Source organism: Diabrotica undecimpunctata, chromosome 2, assembly GCF_040954645.1.
Source record: "Diabrotica undecimpunctata isolate CICGRU chromosome 2, icDiaUnde3, whole genome shotgun sequence".
Lineage (NCBI taxonomy): Eukaryota > Metazoa > Arthropoda > Insecta > Coleoptera > Chrysomelidae > Diabrotica > Diabrotica undecimpunctata.
Genome location: NC_092804.1, coordinates 74620814 through 74638350, shown reverse-complemented (window position 1 = coordinate 74638350; position 17537 = coordinate 74620814). Strand labels below are relative to the sequence as shown.

Genomic DNA, 17537 nt, shown 5'->3' with positions numbered 1-17537 from the left:
TTATATTTTCTACAAACATTCCGGGTTGTGCCGTAGCTAATTGTAAAAATTATAATATTCCCACATATAAGATCAACAGTGACATGGGTATTGGAAATACTGACCTTTGGTTTCAGCTGAGTGTTGGATATGACAAAAATTGTTTTATTAATCACCCCTGTGATAAGTCTTTAAATATTTTTGTTTTTGCAGATCCTCCATCCATCCATCCATCCAATGGCACTACAGCCCAAATCGGGCCTTGGCCTCCTTCAACAGGCTTCTCCAATCATCTCGATTTACCGCTGTTCTTTTCCATGAACGCGTTCCCAGGCAGTTCCTGGCATCCTCATCGACTTCGTCTTCCCATCTCTTTTTAGGTCTTCTAACAGGTCTTTTTCCCTGCATTCTTGCATTTAGTAATTTTCTGGGGATTCTATTCTCATGCATGCGGACCACGTGCCCTGCCCACCGTAATCTCTGCAGTTTAGTGTATTGTGCTAGAGTTGGTTCGCTATATTGCTCGTATATTTCTCTATTATACCTAATTCGCCAGTTGTTGTTTTCACTTATTGGACCCAGTATCCTACGTAATATTTTTCTTTCAAACACATCTAATGCATTCGCAGATTTCTGTGTCACCACCCATGTTTCCTGCAGATCCTCCACATTTGATTTAACTTGCCCGAAATCATGTAATTGATCATGGTTTTGTTATTGACAATAAAATAATAAACAATCTTTACTTTGAAGCGCTACTAAATATATCGACTTCAGAATTGACAATTGCGTATAAATTGACACTACATCATATCTGTTTAAAAGGCTCTATGAGGCAAAGAGTGAGACCTGCAGTTCAATTATTGTCAAATTCTGTAGCTAAAGCTATTAGTTATGCCGGAGAAAATGGACTTATGCCAAAAGATAGTTACTGGAACACGAAATTCATATGCTACAGATTTAGATAAGCAGGCACGTCTACTGGATGAATTGTCAGAAATGGTCAATTCAATGCGGGTTGGTAAACCTAAAGGACCTATTCTATTTCAAAAAGAAACAGTGTCTACTAATAGATCTCTGAAAGAGTTACTTCCTTACCTATAAGCAAAATACAACGGTAACTATATTTTAACTTCGAGGATAAATCCAGACGTACTAGAGAATTTTTTTTCTTATATTCGAGAAATGGGTGGTGCAAATGATCATCCTTCGCCAATAGATTTTAAATATAGATTAAGGTGGTATATTTTAGAAAAACATTCGGTGGCGATCTTTACATAATGTCGCAATACTATTGAAACTAGTAAATCTGGCGTAAGTAACAGCTCAATAGAAAGTCCTCAATTACCAAGCGGTATTTCGGCGTCAGAAGATAATTGCTTGACACGTTGACACAAAAAAATGCTGTCTAATTTGGTAGAAAAAACTGAAGGTTCGAAAAAATCTCAGTCTGAAGAGGACAAAATACTTCAAAATACACTTATAAAAGCTCACTACTTGGAGGAGAATCATATAATTAACGATGACATTTTGAAAGTCGCAGACAATTATGAGATGAAAGAAAAAATTCATCCGGACTCTTTGAAGTATATTGTTGGTTTTGTTGTATACAAATTCAAACATAAATATAGTTTAGGAAACCCTATAAAATTATAAGACATATATGGAACCAGATTAGATACAAACAGCCTCTAGAGGTTCTCTGTTGTACCCAAACGAAGAAGTTTTTTAACTTCAAGAAATAAATTTTAATAATGTAGTATAAAATATTCAATAAATCTTTATTATGAATTGTCGGCCGTATTCATTACTGGAACATTGTAAATTAAGCAAGTAAATTAATATTGGAAAATGCAAGTCAAAGTTAGAAGATATTTTGTAACACATTCATTTAAAATAATTTTCTCTAATTTTAAATGTTAATTAAGTGATTCAAGAAAGTGTTGCGACTAACAGGGCAAGCGTTAGTGTTCTAATAGAAACTTTGCTTCGCACGTGACGTCACACACTGCGAGAGAGATAGAGCTAGCGTGCGCAATAGCATACCGGTATTTGTGTATCGTGTCATAGATATTGCTTTTGTAAAACGCTCCTTTATATAATTGGTAGCTACTTCTCATTATCTAAATGCAATTTAGATCATTTCAATTTAGATAATTATTTTTTTCATTTTATTCATATCCGAATAACTCGGATAACCTCGAGCTTCCCGTCCAGCATGTCGAACGGTCGATACGTTTTGAAAAGCTTCATTGCGATTTTATATTCTTCCCCCAGGCCCCAGATGTCCTCGTCCAACTTGCCACACAGATATATTCAGTGCCTCTTCTTTTCGGCTCGGACCGTCCTATTCAGATACTTCTTCTGTGTTTTGTAATCTCTCTCACTCTCGCTCGCAACTTCTCTCTCTGTCCTCACCTCCTCGCTCTTGTCTCATATCGGCGAAGGGTGACGCATTCTCTCTTCATTCTCTCGATTTCATCATTCCACAAATAAGGCATCCTGCTCGCATGCAAATTACTGGTCCTACTATTACTCAACGATACTTTCATCACTCGTTCGATATCTTTCACCGTAGTTAGTTGTTTCAGACACCTTGCACTTCCTAATGCACTCTTTCCCAAATACACTCTAGTCTACCTGGCGGTTCCTTGACCTCCCAATACGCGCGTTGTGGATCCCCTGGGTATCCTCTCCCCGCAATGCCCATAGTGAAGCCAATGAACCTATGATTGGTTTCATTGTAGTTCGGTAACACAGCCTAATCTTCTAACCATCGTACTCTCGCCTGTGTAGCGCAGGTGACATTGATATATCTCCCAGAATCACTTCTCACAAAGCCGCCGAACGCCACACATCCGTTGCTACTCTTTCCTTGCCTTTTCCATTATTTCATTCATTTTGCGTTTAAATTCATTCGCCGCTATTCGACGAAAAATAAATTGGCAAATGGGACTTTCTCCAGCCTTAAACACATGAAGTCCATGTGGGCTTCGATCTCTCTCACTCTCAACTGTGGATTCCGGATTTATACAGCGATGCCACCCGAGACGAGCCGTCCACAACTGGCCATGGTTCCTGACCACGAGTATGTCGGACATTCCCTCAGCGGCATAAGTAACGTCTAGATCGTGCGACAATCTCGCCGTACTCACGTTGGTCTGGAGAACCCTCAACTCAAGACACCGATTATTTGGCATCTTGAGCAGAAGGACTATCGCGCTGATTCGCGGACCTACGCCTGGCCTCATTGATCAAGCGCCTGGACGTCGGACACTCCCTATTCTCTGTCTTCTCTGCCTTGCATTCCACCATTAGAGACTCTTTCCTTCACCAAGCATTCTATTCTCTCCTATACTACTACTATTCCTCCCCCCGAGTCATTCTTTCGGCCACACCCGATTCGATTTGCACACTCCATACAAATAAATAAAGAATAATTAACGTAATGACACGAAATATGGGTTATAACTTAATCGTCAACGAGCAATGAGTATTCGCATCACAGAAGAAATCACAGGGAGGATAATTATAGCAAACAAGTGCTGCTTTAGGCTTAGTAGACAACTAGACAGATCAAACCAAAAAACAAAAATAACAATATACAAAACCCACACTTGTGCTATATTGACAAACATTTAACTCATCTTTGAATAAAGAATCTTGAAAATAATGTTTGGTGGCATCTATCAAAATGGTATCTGGGCGAGGAAGTACAACGAAAGAATATTAACATATATATTAAGTAGAAAAAGAAAGAAAAACTGAGATGACAGGGCATCTAACACCAAGGCATCACCCAGAGGAAATAGAAATAATCGAAAACGTGGATGAGGATGCTTGCGAAATAGATGCGGCAAACTGGCAATGGATGGGAAGTTTAAATCTCTACGTCAGAGTTCTACTTCAGGCAGCAGCAGTGACGATGATAATGATTGGTATGTTAATAGTTTTTGACAAGCCATTTATGGCGATATTATATTCTTCCTAAGCACCCACTGCAATTCTATTCTCGTATAAAAAAGATATACTTATTGTTAGGATAAGACTACCAAAGAGAATTGAAATACTATTAAAAAAATAATACCCCAGGAGCGAAAGAAAATAATAAAATCAACCCTAGGAGCTTATCGTATATGCTTCGCCTAGCTCAGTATCTCAAGTGTGAGTTCGTCTTGTCTTAAACTAGGAATTAAACTATGAACCCTTAGCTGATAGCAAATAAAACAATTATTTAACTAATCATATTTATTAAAAATGTGACGGAAAAACAATCAATCCTGCCAAGGCTTTACAATAAATACAATATGGATGATACTTATGGCATCGATGGCATCAATGGGCTGCTTGTGTGGCCTCCCAATTACACGGCTAGGTCTTCCAGAGTATATTGTACAATAATACAGTTGTGTGGCCTCCCAAATCGTGAATATGGTCAATAAATTCTTCAATAATGCAGCCAATAAACCAGCAACAGCTTGTATTAGAGACACATCAAAAGGGGTCATGCCATTTTACAAAATTACGATGAAACAAATAGCAGATGGCAAGGATAAAATGAAATATAATGATTATTACTTAGTTAAACTCTGTTAAGATTCCTACATGCATATAATCGAAAAACGTGCTTTCGAAAGAAGTGAGGTTACGAATGTTGAAAATGCTGTCAGAATTATAGAATATATATTACAATGAAAGTACTCACCCCAAGAGAATTCTGCAGACCATAAAATGAAGCTTATTATAATGTTTGCCTTCTTTTATAAATTTCAGAAACAGGCAAAAAATTACATTCCCACTACGTTAGAAAAATTTATTGATAGAAAGTAGGGAGACTAAATGAAGTTAGCATAGATGACATAGGACGTATGCCTATGATGGAATTAGCTCTTGTGTCAACACAGAATAGAATATTTAGTTTACCGGACAGAGAGAGAAGGCAAATATTTATTCTACCGGAAAGAAAGGGAAAGAAAAGAATGACAGAGGGCGCCAACTACTTTTTGAAGAAAAAATAGTAAAAACTAAACTGAAGGTAAAGGAATTAATAAATTAAAAAAGAAGTTAAAATAAAATAATTATTAAAAATAAATTAATAAAGATGTGACGTTTATAACGTTATAATATCCAAAATGTTCAATGGAAAAACAAGGAGATTATTTAAAACATGCTCAATTTTCAAACGGTTCAAGCACAGTAGATGCTTCTAAACGAATTTGATATTCGATCTAGTAGTTTATGTAAAACTAAAAAGTATTAATTCCAAGTTCGATATTTTACAGACAAAAGAAAGGCTATAAATTACTTAAATAAATTAATAATAATTTCCAACTGAAAACAAAAATTGTTCCCTTATTGATTGTGTACTTCGAAATTGTTCAGAAACCATCGTCATAAATGACTAAATTACATAAATTACATAACCAGCATTACATTATATCACCGTAATCTATATACCTTTAAAAGTTTACTATTCCGTGTGAAGGTAAAAAGTGACAGCTGAAAATATTCATAGGTGAACTCATCGGAGTGTCCATGTCAAGGTCCCGACGACGAAAATAGTTTGCGACAAGTTCACTAGAAAACGTGACGGTTCCAAGTGGATCGTCGCCTCGCGCTTGTCAGAAATTCGTGTCAAGTTGAGGTGCCCTGGAATATCTCCAAATCGAATCTTTTGTTAAAATGAAATAAATGTATATACACAACGTCTTTCGTGTGTTTTTGTTATTTTGTTTGTGTCAGCATGTCGGGAATTTTAGCTTTCAATGGCATTTGTGTAGTAGCAAGGAGTTCGGTTTTGTGATTATTAAAAGCTTCTAGTAACAGTTACAGGGTTACATAAACAAAAAGCATGATTTTATTTTAGTAACGATTGAAAATTTGTCTTTACAAAAGATAAATATTTAATAGTAAAGTTGGCAGTAATCGATTCATTTCAATCAGTTTCAATACTTGATATTTACAGTATGCAGTGGTATTTATTCTCTTGAAACACCATGTCTCTCTTGTTTAAATATGGTTTATAAATATGTCGTTAAATCTAATATTTACATTAACGTATATACATACTCATACATGTTTTTGTTACTTTACTGTGAGGATATTTCACATATGTGAATTAAACGACTAGATTTGGATATGAGAGATGGCATTCGGATTTTTACAGGAAAAGTTTTGCGATAACTGTAATTATTATTAAATGAAATAATATTGTATTAAGATATTAAAAAAAAATTAAAATATTTAAAAATTACTAAAAACATAGTTTTTCTCTACTTTCCTTGCTTATTTATAACTTTAGTTATAGCGATAATTGAATTTTCGGTAAGATACGACTGGTTAAAAATGTTTTAATTTATTACTCTTGCTGCAAAATAGAAATAAATACAAAAAATATTGGGAAACAAGCCCTTTCTTATTCAATGTTTATCACCCATTTAAATTATACTTAGGACCATAATTCGCCTAGAAAATCTTTATTACAAAATGAAATAGCCCACCAAATTTCATTTTAATAGATTTTGCATAATAATTTTACAGTCTAATTTAAAAAAAATGGAAATTTTGCAAAAAAAACTAGACTATCTAGAAGTTTGCCAATTTTTTTACTTATAAATAAGCGCTCTACCTATCTAACGTACTTTATGGAATTGAAATCGAATTAAGTATTTGGGCAGCCTCAGGAATGTTTTGAAATTATAAACATTTTTTCGGTTTATAAACAAATAATCTCGTAAGTATTCAATTCAGAAAACAGCATTGGAAAAAATTCAGCAAGACGCTTCTTTTTAACAAAAAAAAGTTAACTTCTAAGCAGTGGTTCCTCAGATACAACTGGTCAAAGTTGACGAACAGTAGGATGATAATCTTTGAACCATTACCTTTTTCTTTCGGAGCTCTTTCTCGATAAAAATTTTCATGTCTTCAAGATATGTATAACATATATTATAATAATAAATAGGATCGGGTTTGCGCGGGGAAAACCAAAAAACTAGGTCGGCGAAAATTGAACTTAATGTTCAAAATTGATATACGTAAAAAAATGTATTTTTTCTTCAAACGTCAAATAATGATGACATTACTTATCTAACTTGATCCTGTCAAGGATGTCTCCGCCGGCAGCAATTTTTTTTCCCATTTCTTTACGGCGGAGGGAAAAATGTTGTCATGGCAACAATATGAAACATGTCACAAAGCAACAATACAAATGTCATTAACAACAATTAAACATCATTTTTATTTATAGTAATATTAAAAGTACAATTAGTTAATGAGGCATTTTCAAAATTGAAACCGTGCATAAATGTTCCCGACTCTTGATACGCATTGGTAATTGTTGATGATACTACTGATGGTCGAGAACAACTTTTAGCAATCATTCCCGATGTTGGCGAATCATGAGGGTTTAAAATTTTTTGAGCATTATCGTTCTTATCGGACTTGGAGGGCCCCAAACGTGCTACTGCATCATTAGCCGCGGACTCAATTTCGTTTAGGTTTTCCATTTTCGCACTAAATTTGCGCTTGCGGTTGCAACAACAATAAGCTGTCTTTAATAATTGCAAACAACTGTCAAACAACCGTAACCAGGGAGACGCAAATCCCACCGACGACTTAATTATTTTAATTTCTAACATCTAGACGACTTTGATAGTTGTCACAGTTAATTTTGAGTAAAAATAGCGTATGAATTGTACTATTTATGGTTGAAAATTGCTACGTTTGAAGAAAAAATAGTATACTTTATTCGGCAAAGAAGCGACTTTTCTTGACTTGCCCTCTATTACGCGCCGAACGAAGTCATGCTTCTCCGCCTCATAAAGTAATATACTATTCTCTGCTTCTAATGGAGCAATTTTCTTTTTTTTTTTTAATCCAATGTAATCCGAATAGACACCTAAAAACGCTCTCAATTTCCAAATATACTTTATATTAGTTTTGTTATAAATAAATTAATTTATTTGTTAGAAACGAAAATGCCACTGAACCTCTAAAAATCATACAAACAAATTAAATTTTGCTAAGAATCTTAATTTTGGGACCGCAAAAATATGCAAAAAATTTTACTACTCCTACCCACCGACTTCCCCTAAAAAGCCCGGGGAAACTTAAAAAATCGATAAAAAATAAAAAAGTTGCTGAGATAATTTTAAACAAAAATGTTTATTAGCAGTTTTTGTGTAGAATGAATCGTTCTCTAAGAAACAACGCTTGAAGCGACCGGCGATTTTGAATGTCAGCTACAGGCGCGAAATGAATTTTAAATCAAATTTGTACTATAAATAAAACTCGACGGTAAAAATTCGTTATCTTTTGATCAGAGTGTCCTCTCGACAAAAATCAAAAAGCATTTTGAAGGTGAAGAGTGCATCTTTTTTATGCATTCTTAGGATTTTACCGCAATCGAAGACAGTTTCTATAAAAATGTTAAATACATAAACGTTGCGCGATTTTTGCCAATTTTTACGATTCTCATGAGATCATTAAAATTTATCACTTCCATTAACCGGTCACTATGGAATTTTCATTGTTACAGCCTATTCTTCAAAACCTATGGCATGGAATTTTGGTTTTGCTTTTTGGCGATAAATGTGAGACTCGAAATATGCCTAAAAAAATGCTGAATTTAAACTTTCACATTACAAACAATCTAAAACGTCTAAAACTGCATCTTTTCGATTACACAATTACGTCTTTCTAAACCCCACAACTTCAGCTACAAATTCAACGCAATTTCGTCTTCGTGGGAGTATTTTCTGTGACGTGCAACCGTTTGTAATGTGAAAGTTTAAATTCAGCGTTTATAGGCATATTTCAAATGTCTTATATTTGTTGCCCAAACTCAAAATTGAAATTTCATGTTATATATTTTGAAGATTAGGCTCTAACAATGGAAATTACAGAGCCACCATTACATAAAAGTAATAAATTTTATTGATCTAATGAGAATCGCAAAAAACGACAAAATTTTAACAAAATTTAACAGATTTGTAGAAAATGACTTCATTCATACAAAAATTGCATACGAACGCTGCATTCTTCACCTTTAAAACGCATTTTGATTTTTGTCGATAGGAGACTTTGATCAACAGATATCGAATTTTTACTGTTAAGTTGATACCAATTTTATTTAAAATGATTTCGCGCTCGTAACTTTCATTCAAAATCGCCGGCCGCTTCAAGCGTTGTTTTTTAGAGAACTATTTATTCTATACAAAAGTGCTAATAAACATTTTTAAAAATATTTATTTAAAAAATTCCTTTATAAAAGGTATAATATTAAAAATCCCATCGAGCTACATCATGGATGTACATGTTTGAAGCCACTAAATATATGGGTAAAAACCCTTTACATTTTTTAAATTTATAAACTATGATGTTTAAGTTATAACAGGAATAGATTACATGGCAACGTAAGACTGCACTGGAGGTTGCTAGTCCTTACACGAAGTGACTTATCTCAGCTATATTTTTTTTAAACATTTTTATGTACAGACACAGATTCTTGGTAGATCTTCCTATCGATTTAAAGAATTTCATTTTTTTTTTAATTTAGATTGCAAAACATGCAAAATCTAGTAAATCGATTTTAATGAAATTTGGTGGACTGTTTTATTTGTTTGTAACGATCCAAAACTCTGTGAGTCTTAGTTCCAGTATTTCAGAATCCTTTTAAGAATCCTTTAATTTTTTTAATTTAATTTAATTTAAATTGCATTTACTTTATTCAACCCAGTATAAGGCATCGTCTAATTACACTACTCAACAATTGAAGTGGATAATTTTAAAATTCCTAAAATTAACATATAAAACTATTTTTAAAATAATTGCCTGTACTATACTCTATATGCTATCTTTATTGCCAATATTTTTTACATGTGGCTTTTTTCTCCCTATTCTTATCGGCCCTTATCTCGTACTAAGAGAGACATGTTGTTCCAAACATGAATATATCATTCGTATAAAAGTGCTTGTAATGGCTTTACCAGTTGTCAATAAGTCAAGAAATCTATTTATCACAAAAACATTATGCCGCAAAGACGTTTAGAACTAGTGCAGCTCGAGCAATTAGTTCGTTGGATCCAACAAGGCATAACTCGACAAGAGGTTGCTATGAGGCTAAATGTGTCGCAACGTGTGATAAGTCGTGCATGAAATCGGTATGTAGCAACTGGATCTGCAACATACAGGCATGGAAGAGGAAGAGAACGATCTACAACTCGTCGGCAAGACCGTTTTATAGTTCTGACGGCAAGAAGAAACCCAACATTCACGGCTTCCAGAATTAACAGTATCTTCAGGCATGCTACTCGACGAGCGATTTCCAGTCAAACTGTCAGAAGACGGTTACATGCATCCAATTTAAGGGCTAGACGGCGCGCTACCCATCCACGTCTAACTAGGGAACAGCGTGCAAGCAGATATCGCTGGGCGATGGAACACTATCAGTGGAATTTCAAAAATTGGAGGAATTGTCTCTTTACTGACGAATCCAGATTTCGTTTGCATACGAATGATGGCCGAATATTGGTGTGGAGGGAAAGAGAACAGCATTGCAATGAAAATCTGAGAGTTCCAACCACTCTTTTTATAGGTGGATCCGTTTGCGTGTGGGGAGGCATATGTTTTGACGGTCGCACGGACTTATTCGTCTTAATTAATGAGACAATGACTGCTACACAATATTGAGACAGAGTTATAGTACCAATAGTTGTTCCATCTTTTGGTGCAATAGGCAAACAATTTGTTCTGATTGATGATAATGCTCGCCCCCACCGTACGAGAATTGTCAACGAGTGTATAGAAGCTCATGACATTACAAGAATGGAATGGCCACCGTGTTCACCTGATATAAATTGCATTGAATATGTTTGGGCCGAAATGTCTAAGCAACAAAACAGGCTCCTTCAACCGCCCCAAACCTTAGATCAGTTGGCCAATACATTACGCGCGATTTGGGAACGTATACCGCAGTACGTCATCAATAATTTAATAAGAGGTCTTCCAAATAGAGTTAGAGCACTAAGGCGACACAGAGACCCACACACTATTAATTTTTCTTTTCGGAATATTAGAAATTGAGCAGAAATAGAAATTTAAGGTTGTTAATTTTACAATTTTTGTTTATTTTCAATTTTTTTTTGTTAAAGAATTTCTTTCTTTCGGTTCATTTGTATGAAAATACGAATTAAAGATAAATCTTTATTTATATCACCCCATTTTTCTATTTGACCTTATGAACAAAAAATAAAATACACATTTTCATAATATCCACTTCAATTGTTCACAGGCAATGGAACTGAGATTTATTTATAATAAAGTTCTTAAGATCTTTTTAGTCGCTACAAACACTAATGGTTTCAAAAAATAATTTTGTTTAATTTATCTGATTGGTTCGAAGATGTCACACGATACGAATCTGACTTAATTCTTTCGGCACAAAGCCGACTTGGAAATCACATCGTCTCTTCATACAAGATTGTTGTATAAAGTGGTACATACAGTGTGTCTTCATCTCAGTCCACCACAAGGAATAAAAAAAAATAACACCTTTGTGTATTTTCACTAATATTCGTTCTGCCGGAATTTTGGATATACGAATTTTTGGAATTTCTATAATAGTGGAATTTTGTTTTATTTTGGATTTACAAATTTTTGGATCTAAGCATTTTTGAAATTAATGAATGCCTAAACTTATGGATATGCGTATACTTCACGTCACCTTTAGTGACGTGAATTATATAATTTTTTTTTTATTGTCTTAACCTGACAATTATTTCAACGCCATGTTAAATGACTTTGATTTCTTAGTTTTTGTCTATTTTTTTAAGTTTGTGTAAAAATTATAATATTTTATGAGAAAATATTAAAAATTACTCTTTAAGATGCAAGCTCCTAAAGAAGAATTTAATTAAATTAACTTAACTTATTACATTATATCTCAATTTATAAAAGTAGGTCAGAAAGTATTATTGAATAATAAAAGTATTCATTTAAGGTAGTTTGTAAGGTAGTAGAGTCAAAGTATTTTTAGAATTTATTATACAGAATGTCTTGAAATTTTTTATATTCATAATTTTCTGTTTGGTTATGTTATAACATCTATATTCTGACATTAGATATATATGTATATATATATATATATATATATATATATATATATATATATATATATATATATATTGTTATGATGTGTTTTTTGTTTGAATGATGAGCAATGAGTATTTTTAATAATATAATATATAGGGTTTTTATCGCGGTTCTCAAAGAATTAGCTTGTAAGTACTTTTTTAAATTATCTTTATTATAACTATTATGAAACACACATATATATCCAACCTAGCCAATGTAAATTTAAAATAAACTATCTTTAAATTGATGTTCTTATAAAACTAATTAAATTCTATAGACAATGTTAAATTTAAACAAACTATCTTCAAAATTGAAATTGTTATAACACTAACTAAATTATATTAACAAAATTTTGTACCTTTCTTTCACTGAATGCCTAAATGAACTGTTTTCCACTATATATATTCTAATCACCACTGAATGTCTTCGTACTTCGGTTATCCTTGTTTTTGTGAAATTTCTTTTTCCAATTATCAGCTTCTACCAATTTAAGATATATTTTTCTTCCCCAGCATTTATATACCACCAAGCAAACCAGCAAACAGCATTTATATTTATTCTTCTTTTCAATATACCAATATCCAATTATTATAAGTTGATTTATACTAATCTCCAACCATAACATAATTTAATTTCTTCCAATATACCTTTTTTAATTATATTAAACAATTGGACTATTTGTACTTGATTCACTGACTCCAACTAACTTCATATTTCTTACTAAACTTTTCTGACTGACTTCTTGAAAATTCTGAACAATTTACTACACTAACTAAATGTGTCTACTAACTTTCATAATGAACTGGCCTGACTTCTGACTAAAAACTGCCATCTTGAATCCAAATCACAGGTATTTATATCTTTTTGGATATTCTAGAACCATCTGGTAAGAGATCATGTTCCAATTTGTTCTATTTCTTCGATATGGATGTTCTCGAAAAAATATCTGTTCCATCCACCGACATAATCATTATTCCAGAATATTCGACCTTAAACAATGGTCACACTCTGCACTCTGGAGAATTCGTTAATGTTCCATTGATAATTTTGTTGACATTTAGGCTTTTCAGATCAGAATAAACATTTAAATCATTAAATATATATAAATTAAACATTTTAAACTAACATTATTATTATAACCCCACTTATATTCGTATTATGATTAATTTCTATCTGTCAATTTACTGTATAGTTGGTTGCCTATGCACATGGCTCACTTAAATATATTTACAACATTAAAATACAACTTTTTACACTTATTATATGCTAATTTATTAAAAATGCCCTCACATAAATATATTTTTATTAAATTCTCTAGTATATAACTTATTTAAAATAATCAAACACTTTTTTATATCTAATATTATGTAGTATATAACTTATAAATTAATTTTTTTAAACAATATCATTTCAAACACCCCAAAATTAAATTTAAAATAAATAATTTACTTATTATTTTTTTAAATATTAATTTTCTTATCCACATACCTTAGTAATTATAATAAATGAAATAATTTAATTTCCTATTTTAATTGTTCTATCAAATACATCCCTGTTCGCTGTCTATGTCAAACTGTCATGTCAAATAAAGTTTGTGTGTTGTTTTATTGTGTTTACATTTTACAATGGATGTTAAGATACAAATCTAGGAATTATTTCCATTCAACAGGCTTTCATCCATATAAATTGGTAAGTTTTATACTTTATTATATTAGAAAGACATTTATAAAACCAATTTTGTATCTAACCCCCAAATTATGATTTTTAGGGTACAAAATAATTTCCATATATACAAAATTCAACAAGTATGATGTCAAATTGATTCACAACAAAGAAATCTACCATCTATGTATGAAAGGGATCTATCAGTAAGTTATTAGTGTTATTATATTTGTGTTAAAGGTATAGAAAACATTATTCAATCTCTTCATGATATTGAAAAATGTCATTAATATGAAACATGACTCTTAGTTTGTTCTCTGCATCTATTAACACATAACTATTTAGTCCATTCTGATTTTCAATTCTATATGGACCTTCAAACATTGGTTGTAATTTCTTACAACGATTTTCTTTAACATTACTTTTTCTAAGTGAACGAATTAACACTTGGTCTCCTTTTTGAAATGTGATTGGTTTTTTTATATTTCGATTTTGTCTTCTGATATATTTTTCAGCTTTCCTCCTAATTCGGTTATTCACTTTCTGCATTACTTGTTCTAACATATCCTGATTATATTCACTAATCCACTTTCTGTTTCCTATATGGCCAAACATTAAATATTCTGGTACTTCCTCTGTATTCAAATTATGTGTATTATTTAAAAAATATTCTACTTGTGGTATATGTTGCTGCCAAGTTTCATGTTGGTTTTGGCACAGTATCCTTAAATATTTTATAACTTCTTTAATATATCTTTCAGCAGGATTTGCCTGAGGATGTCTGATACTTGTAAAATGAATGTTGATTCCCTTTTTCTCACAAAATGTCCGAAATTTTTGGTTGTTAAAATATGTAGCATTATCTATTATGCAATTTCTAAATGGTCCTATTTCTTCGAAAAATTGATTAATATATAATTTTAATGTTTTAACATTTGTTCTAAAGCAGGGATATAGTTTAATAAATTTTGTATATAAATCAACTATCACTAGTATATGCTTTTTTCCTGTTGGACTGAGAACTAAATTTGAAATAAAATCCATGGAAACTGTATTTAGTTTTTCATATACAACATTAGATTTATATGTGTTCTGGATTTTGAAATTCTTTTCTTTGTTTAGTTGACATATTGGGCATTGGTTAGTAATTTCTTTTGCTATACTTATGTCATTCTTTGCAAAATAATTGTCCCTAAATAGCATCCATAGCTTTCTTGAACCAATATGCATATAATTGTTATGTAAATTTTTCAATATTTTCTTTGCTAAAGTTCTAGTTATTACATATACTTCTATGCCATTTATTATTTTATAATATACCCCATCTTTCCTAAGGACTTTTTGTTTTTCACTCAAATTGATCTGATCTCTTATAATTTCTTCTTTAGAATATAATCCAGTACTTTCTACTAATTGATTTAATCCAATTTTTATTGTTCGCTGCCCTTTTTGTGGTATATTTTCTAACCTTGATAAAGCATCTGCCACTATATTGGATTTTCCAGAAATGTATTTGATTTCAAAGCAGTATTCACTAAGTATTAGACTCCACCGATGTATTCTACTGTTTCCATATTTGTTATTTAATATAGACGTTAAAGCTTGGTGATCTGTTTCTATTGTAAATTCATTACCCAACAAATAAAATCTTAATTTTGTGACACAGTATATTATACTTGCTAGTTCTAATTCTGAAACTGAGTAACCCTTTTCATGTGGCTTTGTAATTCTTGAAATGAATTGTATTGGGTATTCGACCCCATCATGTATTTGTAATAATACCCCTGATAATCTCTCTATTGATGCATCTGTTCTTAATATGAATGACTGTGTGTAGTCAGGATAGTATATTTTCAAATTTGACAGAAAAATGTTTTTAATTTCTTGGAATGCTAGTTCTCTTCTCTGATCCCATCTCCATTTTACACCTTTTCTCAGTAGTTCAAGTAATGGAATTTCTTTTATACTTAGATCTGGTATCATCCTTTTATAATAATTAATTATTCCAATAAATCCTCTTAAAGTTCTTAAATTGTGTGGTGTTTTATATTCCTGAATGACTTGTGTCCGTTCTGGATCCATTTCGATTCCCTTAGTGTTAAGTTTATAACCTAGATATATGACTTCTTTTTGAAAAAATGTACATTTTTCTTGATTTATTTTTAGTCCAACTTTGTCTAATCTATTTATTATAATTTTTAGGTGTTTCTCATGATCTTCAGCCGTTTTAGAAAAAATTAATATATCATCAATGTAGTGAATTACAAAATGTTCATATTGATCCAAAATATCATGAAGACATCTACATAGAGCACTGCAAGATGATTGAAGTCCAAATGGTACTACTTTGAATTGATATACTACTCCATCTATCTGAAATCCTGTATACTGTCTACTTTTTCTTTCTAGAGGTATTAACCAAAAGCTATGCTGTAAATAAATTTTAGTGAAAAATGACATTCCTGTAATTCTTCCTAGTATTCCATCTATACTCATTGGTGCTTCAAATTGCTTTCAGTGATCTTGTTAATATTCCTTGCATCCAAACATAACCTGATTTCACCTGATCTTTTACGCACTACTACTATAGGGTTGATAAAACGTGTATCTGCCTTCTCAATGATTCCATCTTCTAACATATTATTAATTGTTTTGTTTACTTCTTCTCTGTATTTATATGGTATTGGGTATGATTTTGTTTTAAAATCTTTTTCTTCTTTAACTTTTATACTATGGATATAATTTTGTGCAATTCTATTTTCTTTATTGACAAGTCCCTTGTGTTGCTGCAATATGGAAATGACTATTGATTTATATTCTTCAGGGCAATTTAAAACTTTTATCATATCTTCTTCTTTACAAATAAAATTATTCTTCATTATGTACTCATTATTCCTTGCTTCCAATTTTACGCACTCCGCCTCGTAGGCATCCATCTGCTTAAAATTTCCATTCCTTAAATATTCACTACAATAATTATTCTTTACATTCTTTTGGGACATTTTCCTATCATCAAAATACATTTCTTCTTCATAAACATCATTATTTTCTTTTAATAATATCCTATCAACTCTTATTCCTTCTTCTACCTCATCTTTCTGCATAAATTTAATTATTTGCCCTTCCAAAGTTACCATTTTTTCTTTAAAATCTATCTTTACTTTCTTCTTTTCCAATTCATCATTTCCCATTAATATATCAACACATAAATCCTTGACAATAAATCCTTGCATATTAATTTCTTTATTAAGAATATTAATTTTAAAATTGGCTAGTTTATCAATTTCACCCAACTTCTTATTATTTGCACCAATAATTTTAATTTTTGGAATCTTTATTATATCTGATAGTTTTAATGTATTCAAAATAAAATTCTCCGAGACTAATGTACTTTCTGAACCAGTATCTATCATAATCTTAATCATTTTATTTTTTGCCAAAGCATTTATATAAATTAAATTAATAGATTCAATAATTTTCTCTTCATCTAAAGAAATAAATTCAGAAGGTTTTTCATAATAGCAATGGCCTAACTTGTAATTCAGAAAGTTTACTGCACAAAATTTTGATTATTAGAATTGTCAGATTGTATCTGACCACTTGGATCTGATGTCCTATGTCTTTCCCTACTATGACTTCTACTCACATTTTCCTGCCTTGTACTACTTCGTTCCCTGTCTTCGCAGCTTCTATTCCTTCGAACACAATTTACCTGTCTGTTATAGTTAGGTCGCTCTGTATTTTTTCTATTGTTAAAATCTTGT

General features: G+C 31.8%; 1 protein-coding gene across 4 annotated transcripts in view; it reads left to right on the top strand.

The window, feature by feature from the left end:
• The window catches only part of rut (adenylate cyclase rutabaga), a 933824-nt gene that overhangs the window by 50240 nt on the left and 866047 nt on the right, over positions 1-17537 (top strand). The window lies entirely within an intron of this gene.